Below are 15,740 nucleotides of genomic sequence, written 5' to 3' on the forward strand. Positions count from 1 at the left end.
ATAATCAGGAAGTCATTCAAACCAAGCGGCTCTGTTGCCTGGGTAACACATTTCTTTGGTATATTCATCTGGTTACAGATAGGGGTCCATTTTAACCATAAAAAAAAAAGGAAAAAAGAAAAGACTTGTAGATCATATTATTCCCTAATGAATGATAGAGATTCTGTTAAAAGTGAGTATTGAAAAATCCCTGTAGGAGAAGTCTCTCTCCATAGAACAACATAGGACAGTGTTGAGAGATGGGAGTATGTGAGCAGAATAAGGTAATTACTCTATGCCTACTGAGCATTGCTTTGGCAAGCATTCTCTGAACTCTTAGGCAATGTGGAAAGTGCAGAGAAATACATACAAACAACCCCATGCTCTCCAAGAATTCATGGTCTAATAGGAGAAACAGATGAGAAAAAAGATAGCTGACATTATTTCCTCATAAGAAAATGATAAGTATTGTGTTTATCTATTTCAACAGACCACAATGGTACGAGACAGTTAATTCACATCTCTCTAGTCTATTCATCAAGACTACATCTCTATATTTACTCTGTGGCACAAAAATTCAAATTCTGAAAGTGTTGTTACATGGAACAAATCACACATAGTTTGTCCATGAGGCAGCTTGATTGGCAGGAATTCAAAAGCACCATTCACTCCCTTAGAGCAGCTGTGTTGTAAGTCAGACTGACCCATTTGAATAGAAGTTTTGGCTGGAATATTCTCAGAACTGTCTGTCAGGATGTGTAGATGTAGCTACAGAACAATTTTGTCCTGCCTATGTTATGGTGAACAGCATTTCAATGATGCTTCTGATAACCTTTTGAAAACAACTTTTCTTCTGTCTCTAAACTATGTATAATTTATTGCCTGTAGTGATTATGTCACACCGTTATACATTCTTTTATGCCTTTGTTTGAAACGCATATGTCACCTTCTCTACCAAAGTATGAACATCTATACATCTTCAATAGCACCAAGCATGGTGTAGTCAGTCAGTAAACATATCTAGAAGGAAATAAACCATCATGTATGTGTGTGGATTGCAACATCTTAACATTTAACATCAATTTCTTAATGAAACATTTTATTCCAGCATTTCTTTCCAGATGATCTATCTTACTGAGATATGTTCTTATGATTAATTATTGAAAGTTAAAAATAAACATGAGAGCAGTATTGAAACAATCATTTAAAAGGTAGGCCAGAGTATATCACATGCTAGTTTTTGGAGGGGATTTTTTTTTTGATACATATAGATTTCTAGGAGTTGTTTTAGAAATAACTTCAAGTATTTTCTCATCAAACTTTAAGACAAATATAGCATGAAGTACATTTTTAGCTATAACACTAGAAATATATAAATTCTATATTTTATTCTATATTTTTTATTTTCTATATTTTTTATTATTCTATATTTTTTTATTTTCACATGGGCCTATAAATAAGTAAAGAAATAACTTTGGATTGCTACACAATTCATGAATATAAAGACACATGTCTTTGGTATTTTCTAGGTACTCGAAAAAACCAAGACCAGATAGTATCCTCTTTGCACTCTTCTACTATTTCCTATTTTCTTTTCTTGACAATTTTCTCAGGATTGCTTGGAAAACAAAACTGGTCTGACTTGATTCAATACTAACCCTATATATCTAATAACATATTGAATTGGCATATGGCAAAGTCTTTTCATTTTTCTGCTCTATTCTTTGACACTAAAGATAAAAAATAAGAAAGACCTGGTAAATAGATCATAACTAAGTGAACAAAATATAAGAGAGGTGGACTCGTCCCTATTGCCCGGAAAGAGCTAAGTAAGTGCTGTGGTTTTGATAAATGTGTCTAAAGGCCCATGTGTGACAGCCTTAGTCCCAACTTTTGAAGTTACTGGTATATAGCAGAATCTTTAAGAGGTGGGGCCTAGTGGAAGGCAGTTAGGTCCTTTGACTGTGAACATGAAGGGACATTGGGATCCCTCCCCCACTCCCTCTTTTGCTTTCTGGCTGCCATGATTTGAGCAACGTTTTCCACTAAACACTCCTGACATGATGTATTGTCTCATCACATCATCACAGGCTCAAAAGCAACAGAGTCAACCAACCATGGACTGAAACCTCTAAACTGTGAGACAAAATAAAATTTTATTTTTTTCTAAGTTGATTATCTCAGGAATTTTTTTTTTTTTTTAAGTAATAGCTGATTAACACAGAAAGTGATAGAAACATGGTGAATCTGTCTTTCCCCGCACATCTACCTTCGTGTCTCAGGGAGACTTTGTTTGATTTTACTAGTGACATTTCCAGTAGCTTGGAAGCCACAAGGAAAAAAATAACTGGGTTCATCTCCCAGTTATGCAAATCAGAAAGAGAGACTCCATTTCTTCTACAGACAGAGGTAACTCCTCATCTCTCTGAGGAAAGTCTGAGAATCAGCTGTCTTCTCATGCACCAATTCCTGGATGGTCATTGCCTGGGTTACATGAATACATATATTTCAGGGCAAGTGGATTTCTCCTAATTACAATACAAGTAATGTCAAGAGAAAAAACCAAAATTGTAAGATGGGAATTTAGGAAGATGGTACTCTTCTTTTAATGTAAAAAAAATTAAGGTGTTTATCCCCTTTTTGCTTAAAAACAATTTAAATAGATATGGCACTTGGTCATGCATTTTGCTCTATCTAAATAAATGCATTTTGTAAATTGTTCTGTTTATATGGTTATCAAATACTAATTCATATTACAAATAAATCAACATTTTAATGTTTCATTACAATGAACAAAGAAATAGTACAGGATACTTGAAAAAGTTTTGTAAAAGTTAAGACCATATTTACATTTATTTTACATATATGTATCGATATGGGGAAAATTGTTTGTGAAAAGACACATAAAACATTTTAATATTGAGTACTTCCAGAATGAAGATCATCAAGGGCTGTAGAGTAAAAGAGATTTTTCTTTTCTCTATATGCATTTGTTCACAACTACAAGTAAAAAACAAACCTAGCAAATTTACTACACCACAGTATATTACCTCTCTTATTCAGCTTTTGCATCACTGGGACCAGAATAACTTAGAGAAGGAAAAGTTTATTGGGGCTCATAGTTAACAGAGGTCTCAGTCCATATATAGCCAACTTTATTGCTCTGGGCGCAATGTGAGGGAATGGCCCAGTGGATGAAAGTTGCTCAGCTCAGAGAGGAATCAGGAAGCAGAGAGAGTGGGGGAAAGCTAACAATTACCAACAATTACCACCCAGTTAGTCATTTCACACTAGGATGGACTGATTAGTTTACAGCAGTCACAAATCAATCCTTTTACCTCACAACTTTCCTGCATTTACACAGGAGATTCTGGGGGATACATCATATCCAAACCATAACATTCTCTCTTAGCCCCCAAAGTTCAAATCCGTCTCACAGTGCAAAATGCATTTAGGTTTACTTCCAAGAGTCCCACAGTCTTAATAGTTCCATCATTCCCCAAAAGTCAAAGTTGAAAGTCTCACATGACATTCAAGGCAAACTCATAACTGTAAGCCCACATAAAAATCAAAAGGAATTTTCATATACACAATATGAAATGTCACAGAATCAACTTCACCATTCTAAAAGGGGACTAGAAAGAAGGGGTGATATTAAAACATGACCCAAATGCAGCTGGCCAAGCAGGTCCCATAACTTAACCCATAAATCCTGGTAAAGCATCTAGGACCCATGGCTGCCAGATGTTCTCTGTAAAGGGCTTGAGCACTCTCACCCCCTTTAGCCTTAATGGTTGCCAGGCATGTGGACTCTTTTAGCCTGGCTCTGTCTAAAGCCGGCAGCTTTTCTCAGCAGACAGTTAATGTTAACGGCATTTTAATTCCTGGGCTCTCCATTCCACCTTGGTTTATACCCTCACAACTTTGTATGTAGTTCTCTCAGGGTATCTCACAAAGACTCCAACCCTGCATATTGGGTCTGGTGTCAAGGACCTTCCTTTGGAATCTCAGTAGAAACTTCCATGAACTTTAACCTTTAACACCCTGTATTCTTCCTGAACAAGAACCATATAGATGGTGCCAAAGATTTCTGTCAGGTTGTTCAATGACTGGGTCCCATGCAATTGGCTGCAGTGGCCTGTGATACTGAACATAATGAAACGACTTCCTGTGCAAGCAGGAAGCAGCCCTGGTCTCTTCTTAAAGGCATTTTCTCTTCAATACCCTGAAGCCTGCGATGGTTGTGGTATTGCAAGTTCCTGAGATGCCCTCAAGGCATCTTTCCTATTGCCTCTGTATAAAGTACTTAGCATCTCTTTAGGAGTTATAATACCTTCACAAAATACACCTTTCTTGGCTGCAGTTTTACAACTTTTCTGTCCAAATTCGAAATTTTTAAAATCAGCTCTCCTTTTTTTATTGCCCCCCACAGCAGTAAACCTGGCTAATGCAGCCAGTGATATCTACGCCACTAAATAAATGGTGTGCTTCCTTGGAATTGGACATATTTTTACATTTTTATTTTTGTTTTCATTAATGCTTTAGGACAACAATGATTCAAAATTCAAGATACCAAAATTATAACAATGAAGAATTTTATCTTATGGAAATTCATTATCTTATTATGCTACTTATAGAGAGTTGTTACAATTGTATTTATGCTTGAATTTATTGTTTATAATAAATAAGACAATATTCCAAAACTTTACTAAAATTAATATAGTGAAAATGATAAGGATCACTTAGATTTATAATAAATGGAATAAGCTGTAGCTCATTTTTTCTAATTTTTGCTTTCATTAGTGCATTATAGTTTTAGTTATACATAATAGTAATATTTTTAAATAATCATGCATGCATGTAATTTCACGTACTCTAATTCATTTCCCTGTGCTCTATATTCCCTCACCTCTTCCCTCCCCATGTTCCCCTTCCTCTATTCTACTTGTCTGCTTTACACTCATTTATATATTATTTTAATGTTTTTATTAGTTGCTCAAATCATTAAAATGATCTTTTTTTGTTATTTAAATTATTTTTTATTGGTTGTTCAAAACATTACAAAGCTCTTGACATATCATATTTCATACATTAGATTCAAGTGGGTTATGAACTCCCATTTTTACCCCAAATACAGAGTGCAGAATCACATCGGTTACACATCCACATTTTTACATACTGCCATATTAGTGACTGTTGTATTCTGCTACCTTTCCTATCCTCTACTATCCCGCCTCCCCTTTCCCTCCCCTCTTCTCTCTCTTTTTTTTTTTAAGAGAAAGAGAGAGAGAGAGAGAATTTTATTTATTTTTTTTTAGTTTTTGGCGGGCACAACATCTTTGTATGTGGTGCTGAGGATCGAACCCGGGCCGCACGCATGCCAGGCGAGCGCGCTACCGCTTGAGCCACATCCCCAGCCCCCATCTTCTCTCTCTACCCCATCTACTGTAATTCATTTCCCTCCTTGTTTATTATCCCATTCCCCTCACAACCTCTTATATGTAATTTTGTATAACACTGAGGGTCTCCCTCCATTTCCATGCAATTTCCCTTTTCTCTCCCTTTCCCTCCCACCTCATGTCTCTGTTTAATGTTAATCTTTTCTTCGTGCTCTTCCTCCCTGTTCTGTTCTTAGTTGTTCTCATTATATCAAAGAAGACATTTGGCATTTGTTTTTTAGGGATTGGCTAGCTTCACTAAGCATAATCTGCTCTAGTGCCATCCATTTCCCTGCAAATTCCATGATTTTGTCATTTTTTAGTGCTGCGTAATACTCCGTGGTGTATAAATGCCACATTTTTTTATCCATTCATCTATTGAAGGGTATCTGGGTTGGTTCCACAGTCTAGCAATTGTGAATTGTGCTGCTATGAACATCGATGTGGCAGTATCCCTGTAGTATGCTCTTTTAAGGTCTTCAGGGAATAGTCCGAGAAGGGCAATAGCTGGGTCAAATGGTAGTTCCATTCCCAGCTTTCCCAGGAATCTCCATACTTCTTTCCAAATTGGCTGCACCAGTTTGCAGTCCCACCAGCAATGTACAAGAGTACCCTTTTCCCCACATCCTCGCCAGCACTTGTTGTTGACTTCATAATGGCTGCCAATCTTACTGGAGTGAGATGGTATCTTAGGGTGGTTTTGATTTGCATTTCTCTGACTGATAGAGATGGTGAGCATTTTTTCATGTACTTGTTGATTGATTGTATGTCCTCCTCTGAGAAGGACATACAATACCTGAACCTCTGTTCAGGTTCTTGGCCCATTTTTTGATTGGTTATTTGTTATCTTATTGTCTAATTTTTTGAGTTCTTTGTATACTCTGGATATTAGGGCTCTATCTGAAGTGTGAGGAGTAAAAATTTGTTCCCAGGATGTAGGCTCCCTATTTACCTCTCTTATTGTTTCTCTTGCTGAGAAAAAACTTTTCAGTTTAAGAAAGTCCCATTTGTTGATTCTTGTTATTAACTCTTGTGCTATGGGTGTCCTATTAAGGAATTTGGAGCCCGACCCCACAATATGTAGATCGGAGCCAACTTTTTCTTCTATCAGACGCAGAGTCTCTGATTTGATATCTAGTTCCTTGATCCACTTTGAGTTAACTTTTGTGCATGGCGAGAGGAGGGGATTCAGTTTCATTTTGTTGCATATGGATTTCCAGTTTTCCCAACACCATTTGTTGAAGATGCTATCCTTCCTCCATTGCATGCTTTTAGCTCCTTTATCAAATATAAGATAGTTGTAGTTTTGTGGATTAGTCTCTGTGTCCTCTATTCTGTACCATTGGTCCACCCACCTGTTTTGGTACCAGTACCATGCTGTTTTTGTTACTATTGCTCTGTAATATAGTTTGAAATCTGGTATCGATCTTGACACATCATACATTTGATTCAAATGGGGTATGAATTCTTATTTTTCCACATGTACAGATTGCAGTATCACATTGATTATACAGCCACGTTTATTTATTTTTTAACTGATGCTTTATAGATAATGCATGAAGTTGTAATACCCTGTGTTATCTTCATATGTGCACATAGCATAATTTTGCCAAATTCATTCCGCATTTCCTCCCCTTTCCCAAACCTTCTTTTTGCATTTCCTCCCCTTTCCCAAACCTCCTTTCTCCCTCTAAATCTTTATCTTTCACTTCACTGATCTTCCCTCTATCTTTATGATATCTGACACCCACCACCTTTTCTTTCCTTTGGTTTGTTCTAGTTCCTCCTTATGAGACAAAATAGTTGATTACTTAACATGATGTTCTACACTTTCATTCATTTTCTGGAAAATATCATAACTTCATTCTTCTTTATGGCTGAGTAAAACTTCAATGTGTATATACACATTTTCTGGATCCATTTATCTGTTGAAATGCACCTGGATTGGTTCTGTACCTTGGCTACTGTGAGTGATGCTGCTGTAAACATCTGCTTGGCTATATCTCTATAGTATGCTGATTTTAGTTCTTTTGGATAAATACTAAGAAGTGGAATAGCTGGGTGCTACAGTGGTTACATTTCTAGACAATTGAGTAATCTCCATACTCCTTTCCAGACTGGTTATATTAATTTGCAGTCACACAAACAATGTATGGATGTACCTTTTCCCCCACATCCTCACCATCATTTATTATTATTTGTGTTCTTGATAATTGCTATTCTGATTGATTGGAGTGAGATGCAATCTCAGTGTAGTTTTGATTTTCATTGCTTGAGAGGTTAAACATTTTTTCAAGTATTTTTTGGCCCATTGTGTTTTTTTTTTTTTTCCTTTTGAGGAATGTCTATTTATTCTTTTTTTTTTCTCATTTGTTGATTAGGCTATTTTTTTTTTTTTGGTGTTAAGCTTTTTGAGTTCTTTGTATATTCTAAATACTAATCCTGTGTCAGAAGAATAGATAGAAAAGATTTTCTCCCATTCTGTGTATTCTTTCTTCACCTTCTTGTTTCTTTTGTTGTGAAAATTTTTAAATTTCATTTCATTACATATATTAACACTAGGCATTATTTCCTGAATTTTAGGGGTCCTATTGAGAAAGTTATTGCCTGTGCCTGTATGCTGGAATGTTGACCCTACATTTATTTTTAGTGGTGGCAGAGTTTCTATTCTAACTTCCAGGTCTTTGAACCATTTGGAGTGGATTTTTGTTCAACGTGAGGGATAGAGGTATAGTATCATTCTTCTACATATAGATAACAACTTTTTCCAGCACCATTTGTGTCTTTTGTTTGTTTTTTAAAATATTTGTTTTAGTTGTAAGTGTACACAATAACCTATATTTTATTTTTATGTGGTGCTGAGGATTGAACCCAGAGCCTCACTGTGCTAGGCGAGCACTTTACACTGAGCCACAATCCCAGTCCCAGCACCATTTGTTGAAAAGATTGGTTTTTGTGCTGCTATAAACATTGATGTGGCTGTGTCCCTGTAGTATGCTGTTTTTAAGTCCTTTGGGTATAGTCTGGGGAGAGAGATAGCTGGGTCAAATGGTGGCTCCATTCCCAATTTTCCAAGGAATCTCCATACTGCTTTCCATATTGGCTGCACCACTTTGCAGTCCCACCAGCAATGTATGAGGGTACCTTTTTCCCCACATCCTCACCAACACTTACTGTTGTTTGTCTTCATAATAGCTACTATTCTGACTGGAGTGAGACGAAATCTTGGACTAGTTTTGATTAGCATTTCTCTAATCCCTAGAGATGATGAATATTTTTTCATATATTTGTTGATTGATTGTATATCCTCTTCTGACAAGTGTCTGTACAGTTCCTTGGACCATTTATTGATTGGGTTATTTGGTTTTTTTGTTTCTTTGTTTGTTTTGTTTTTTGTGGTGTTTAGCTTTTTGAATTCTTTATATATATATATACCCTGGAGATTAGTGCTTCATCTGATGTGTGAGGGGTAAAAATTTGCTCCCAGGATGTAGGCTCTCTGTTCACCTCACAGATTGTTTCTTTTGCTGAGAAAAAAATTTTTAATTTGAATCCATCCAATTTATTGATTCTTGATTTTAATTCTTGTGCCAAAGGAATCTTATTAAGGAAATTGGGGCCTAAGCCAAGATTAGGGCCTGCTTTTTCTTCTTTTAGATGCAGGGTTTCTGGTTTTATTCCTAAGTCCTTGATCCACTTTGAGTTGAGTATCTGCATGGTAAGAGATAGGATATAATTTCATTTTGTTGCATATGGATTTCCAGTTTTCTCAGCACCTGTTATTTATCTTTTCTCCAATGTATATTTTTGGTCCCTTTGTCTAATATAAGATAATTGTGATGTGATGGACATCATTATTCAAAGTACATGTATGAAGACACAAATTGATGTAAATATACTTTGTATACAACTAGAAATATGAAAAATTGTGTTCTATACGTGTAATATGAGTTGTAATACATTCTGCTATCATATACATAAAATATTAAAACATAAATTAATAAGAAAAAAATATTGCTTTTTTCACAATATATGTTTTTGGCAAGATTTTCAAGGATCAGATAACTATATTTGTGGGTTTTCTTTTCTTTTTTTTTTTTTTTTTGTCTTTGTATGTTCTGTTCTGTACCACTGATCTAATGTGTCTGTTGTTATTCGAGTATACCAGGCAGTTTTTGTCATTACACTTCTGTAATGTGACTTGAAGTCAGGTATTGTGATGCCCCCTGCATTGCTTTTTGATTTAAAATTGCTTTAGCTATTCTGGGGCTTTTACTCTTTCAATTGAATTTTGGGACTCTTTTGACTTGTTCTTTGAAGAATGCCATTGATAGTCTGATAAAGATTGCATGACAACATATATTACTTTTCATAGAATAGCCATTTTATCAATATTAATTCTGCCTATCCATGAACACCAGAGGTCTTTACATCTTCTGAGGTCTTCAATGTCTTTCTTCTATATTCCATAGTTTTCATTGTAGAGGTCTTTCACCTCCTTGGTTAGATTCATTGTGAGGTATTTTTACTTATGCTATTTTGAAAGGGATTGATTTCCTGATTTCTTCCTTATTGTATTTGTTTTTGGCATATGGGATAGCTAATGATTTTTTATATCTTGATTTTGTAATCTGCTACTTTGATGAATTACTTTATCAGTTCTAATAGTCGAGATATTTAAATAGTCTAAGAATAGGATCATATCCTCTTCAAACAGTGACAATTTGGCTTCCTTCTTTCCTATTTTTATACAACACCCCCACACACACTTTCCTAATCTCCCCAGCTAGAATTTCTAGTACAATATTGCCTAGGAGTGGTGAGAGTTAATATCCTTCTATTTTTCCATATTTTAAAGGAAATGCTTTCATAATTTCCCATCCTCTATGTGGTTATCTTTGTTCATTTTGTATATAGCCTTTATAATATTGAGATAGGTTTCTTCTATTCCTAGTTTGTTCAGTGTTTTTTTTTTTTTTATAAAAACTTTAAAAATAAGACTGAGTGCTGAATTTTAATGAAGGCCTTCTTTGCGTAGGTTGAGATAAGTGACTTTTGTTCTTAATTTTATTTATGTGATGAATTACATTTATTGCTTTTTGTATGTTAAACCAGCCTTGCATTAGTGGGATAAAATCATCTTGATCATTATGTAGAACCTTCTTAGTATGTTGTTAGATATGATTCACTAATATTTTTTAAGAATTTTTACAACAAAGTTCATCAGGGATATTGATCTATAGTTTTCTTTGTTTTATGTGTCCTTGTCTGGTAAATGTAATACTGTCTTCATAGAATGGATTTGGACATTTTCCATCCCTTTCTATTTCATGGGATGATTTGAGGAGCATTGGAATAAGTCTTCAAAAGTCTGGTAGAATTTAGCTCAGAAGCCATCTGGTTCTGGACTTTTCTTTGTTAAAAGGCTTTTTATTACTGCTTCTATATCATTACAAGTTATTGATCTGTTTAAGTTTTTTAATATTTATATTTTTTTAGTTATAGGTGGACCCAATACCTTTATTTTATTTTTATGTAGTGCTGAGGATCGAACTCAGTGCCTCACGCATGCTAGGCGAGCTCTCCACCACTGAGCCACAGTCCCAACCCCTTATTTAGGTTTTCTATGTACTCTTGATTCCACTTTGGTAGGTCATATGTGTCTAGAAATGTATCCATTTCTTCTAGGTTTTTTTAGTTTATTGCAGTATAAATTTTCAAAATAGTCTTTACTGATCCTCTGGATTTCTGTGATGTCTGTGGTGATTTCTCCTTTGTAATGTCTAATTTTATTAAATTGGGTTTTCTGTTTTTCTTTTGGTTCATTTGGTTAATGGTTTGTCAACCTGTTTTATCTTTATAAAGAACCAATACCTTGTTTCATTGATCCAGTCTTTTTTTTTTTTAATTCTTGATTTCATTGATTTAAGCTCTGATTTTAATTATTTTATTCCTTCTACTGGTTTTAGAATTAGCTTGTTTTTCCTTTTCAGGGGTCTTGATAAATAATAAATAGTAAAAATAAATACTAGTACTATATATTCTTGTTGCAGTGTTCCCTTTACAAGCATGAAGTCCCCTTCTTTTTCTCTTCAGATGTCATTAGGTTATTTAGGATCTTTTTAATTTTCTTATATAGGTGCACAAACTTTCCTTTTACAACTGCCTTCACAGTGTCCCAGAGATTGTACTATGTTGTATTAATATTTTTATATGATTCTAATTTTTAAAAATGTCTCCCAATTTTTTTCTATCACTCATCATTCCAATATGTATTACTTATGAGTTTATATAGTTTATGTAAGGTTTTTTGGTTTCAACTTCTAATTTAATTCCATTATGATCTGATAAGATGCAAAAAAAAAGCATATCTTTTTTTTTTTTTTTTTTTTTTTTTGTATTTGCTAAGATTTGCTTTGTGGCCTAATTATGGTCTATTTTGTAGACAGTTACATGAGCTGCTGTAAAGAAAGTGTATTCAGCTGCTATGACATAAAATATTCTATAAATATCTACTAATTCTCTTTTAGTTATAATATTTCCTTTGGGTACAGAGTCTTTACTCAGTTTATGTCTGAATTGCCTATCTTGGTGAGAGAGGTGTGTTGAAATCACACAGTACTACTGTGCTGAAGTCTATCTGAGGCTTTGACTTGAGAAGTTTCTGATTATGTAATTAACTGAACCCGATCTGGGGTAAAAATAAATACTAGTACTATATATTCTTGTTGCAGTGTTCCCTTTACAAGCATGAAGTCCCCTTCTTTTTCTCTTCAGATTAATTTTCACTTGAAGTCTGCATTGTCAGATAAGAGAGTAGCTACTTCTGCTTATTGTCAGGCTCCATTTAAATTTTACATTAATTTCTATTCTTTCATTGTCATCCTGTTTCTGTCTTGGTGTGTAAATGAATCTTTTGAAAACTACATATAGTTGGATTTTTTTTAATCCATTCTGCCAGCTTATTCCTTTTGAGAGTTGAGAACTTTTACTTTAAATATAGAATATGATAATTCCAGCCATTTTGATTTTTTTCTAGTGTTTAATTTGGTCCTGCTAATCTTTTGTTTAGCTACTTTTCAAATGATATTTGATCATTTGTGGGTACTGGGATTTATTTTTGATATCTTCTTTGTGAAGTATTTAAATAGGTTCTGTAATGCCAGTTTAGTAGTTAAGAATCCTTTTATTTGTTTATTTATTTTTTAAATTTAATTTTATTTTTTTTATTATTACTTGTTCAAAACATTACAAAGCTCTTGACATATCATATTTCATACATTTGATTCAAGTGGGTTATGAACTCACATTTTTACCCCGTATACAGATTGCAGAATCACATCGGTTACACATCCACTGTTTTACATATTGCCATACTAGTGTCTGTTGTATTCTGTTGCCTTTCCTATCCTCTACTATCCCCCCTCCCCTCCTCTTCCCTCCCATCTTTTCTCTCAATTTCTGATATCTTAGAATATTTTTATTTTTCCTTCAATTTTGAAGGATTGCTTTTCTGGTTATAACAATCTTGGTTGAAAGATTATTTTTGTTGTTGTTATTGTTTTCAGAATTTGGAATACATTATTCCAAGCCCACCTGGCTTTTAGAGTTATTGCTGAGAAATTGGAAGTAATTCTGACTGGATCACATCTAAATATTTCATGACAGTATTCTCTCAAGGCTTTTAAGATTCTAGTCTTGTTTTGTATATTAGGCATTTTAAGAATAATGTGTCATGGAGAGCTTCTTTATTTATTTTATCTATTTAGTATTCTAAATGGTCCTGTACCTGGGTGTCTATCTCATTCTCAAGGTATACAAATTTTCTGTTATTTTCCTGAAGAATTTATCAATTCTACTAGCCTTCATCTCACAACACTCCTGAATTCCACTTATTCTTAAATTTGATCTCTTAATGTTATCCCACAATTCTTGCATAAAGGTTACTTCTTTTCTCTTCCTTAACGCTCTCTGCTTGCTCAAGGTTTGTCACTTTGAAATCCAGCTCTGAGATCCAGCTCTGAGACTATGTCTTCAGCATGGTATAATCTATTAGAGGAACTTTTAATTGAATATTTTATTTGATTTATTGTGACTTTTATTTTTAAGGTTTCTTTTTCAGTATCTCTACCTCCTTAGTGAATTCCTTATTCATATTCCCTACTAACTTCCTTAATTTATTAATTATTCTTCTGTATTCTGTTTGAATTTATTGATCATTTTTATAATTTTTCTTTTTAATTCTTTATATGATATTTCATCCACTTCAATATCTTTGGGGTCAGTTTCTGGTCAATTAAGAACTTGGGATGCATCACACTACCTAGTTTTTTCACATTTTTAAAATTTCTGTATTGGAGTTTTTGCATCAGTTGGGACTGTTTTCTAGTCCACTCTTACTTTTGGGCTATTAAGTGCATAGCCTTCTCTTGCCAACGTGTCCTAGAGTAATCTAGATTGAGACCCTCTCATAAGTGTGGGATCACAGCCATTGTGTTAATTCTATTTTTGCTGTAGCAATGGATGTCTGTAAATGGGATCTGAGGGAGCATCCCTAGCTTTTACAATTTAGATCCTAGTCATTAATTTATGGTTTTGTCTCTTATTTTTATTAAAATATAGTTGAAATTTGAGTGTCATTAATTTGTTAGTGGAGCAAGGTGCATGGTCTTTTGGCTGAGTTTAGTTCAGCTTCACAGTTTCTATTATCTGAGTTTGTAGTGTCCCTGTAGTTTCCCAACACCTCTCAGAAAGTAGGGAAACACACAATAACAATGTATGCAATTAATATCCACAATTAAAGTAAATATGTGGTTCCTACTATGATACTTACAACAGAAAATAATAAATAACCATGAACTAAATCTGGCATTAAAGTAAACAGCAGGTATCAAGTATGTCATCTATACCAATAACAATTGCAACAACATAAATGTTTGAATGGAGGACTTATTTAAACCAATTAGTGTTAAAAGATAATAAAAGTATAGTTCATTAAGAAAAAAATAAAATGTGATAGGAATATGGAAGAAAGTTTGCAAAGTTCAAAATGTTAGCACAGAGATGGAAGAAGAATGGTGATTACAAGGAAACAGGAGGAAAAAAAAGGAAAAGAAAGCTATGGGAGAGAGAGAAAACAGGAGTATTTCATTATTTATATTAGAAGAAAGGAGATAAAGAGAAACAAATCAAATCAAAACTAACAAGCTCCAAACCCTGAACCTTAAAAGAAAAGGCAAGGAAAAATAACTACATTAAAAATGCTAAAAAGAAGTGGGGGGGGGAGTAGATATATATGAACCAATCAGCATAGAAATAATACCAAAAAATAAAAAATAAAAATAAACAAACAAAAATAATAGAAAAAAGATTCTTAATAAAAAAATGAAAAGAAATAGCTCTTTTTCTCTACTGAAATTACCAAACTAGTGAAGAGAATGGATGGTCGCTACCTAGAGCCAACTGTCCTCATTTCCATTTCTTCTTTGGCTAAGTACTGAAAGAGCAAGGACTGGAAGTCGTTAATTTCTTCTTCTTTTTGTGTTGCTCACCACTCTGCCAGTTGGAATAGTCTCAGACTGAAGCTAGTTCAAATCGCTCTCAGCCTCCCTTCTCATCTCTATTAGGTAGAATGGAATGGAAAGTACTGTGGACTGTAGTTTTTGTATGCAGACCAGATTAATGCCCTGGAAGGTGGGGCTGCTGCAGAATTCTCTGAGTGGAATTCCAGCTGCTGGGGCTTAGGTCTAATCAAACTTTAGGGGATTTGTTAAGTGGTGTCTGCTTCAGAGAGACTTGGCTTAGCACAGCCCTGGCCTGGCAGATGTTGATTTCTTCTGGAAATCCAGTCTCTCAAGAATTTTACTCAGGAGGCAGGGAAACCAATTCTCCACACACTCTGCTGCTCATAATCACAAACTTCTCAGTCTTAAACTTTAAGTGTATTCACACCTACCTATTCAGATTCCCAACTGTATTCCGCTGGTCACTGGGCTGCCAAACTCAAAAAGAAAAAGCAAATTGGGCTCCCCTTTTTGTTTTTCTAACTTCAAAGTTCCTGAGTACCATCTTCTTTGGACCTGTTTCCCTCATGTTTTGCCAGGTAAACTTTAGGCCACATGGTAGGTGATTGCCAGGGCAGTGGGACAACATTTGCTGGACTCTCCCAGGTTCCCACAGCCCCAGTGCAGTCTCCTCAAGATGGCTCCCACCTAAACGCTCCATTTCCCAGGTGAGAAATACACAGCACTTTTAAACACCGGTTTGCAGTACAGTCTCTGGATCAGCTAAGTTCAGACTGTATTTATTATCTACAGGTTTTTC

The sequence above is a fragment of the Spermophilus citellus genome, assembly GCF_964194105.1.
Source record: "Spermophilus citellus genome assembly, chromosome: 14".
NCBI classification, from domain to species: domain Eukaryota; kingdom Metazoa; phylum Chordata; class Mammalia; order Rodentia; family Sciuridae; genus Spermophilus; species Spermophilus citellus.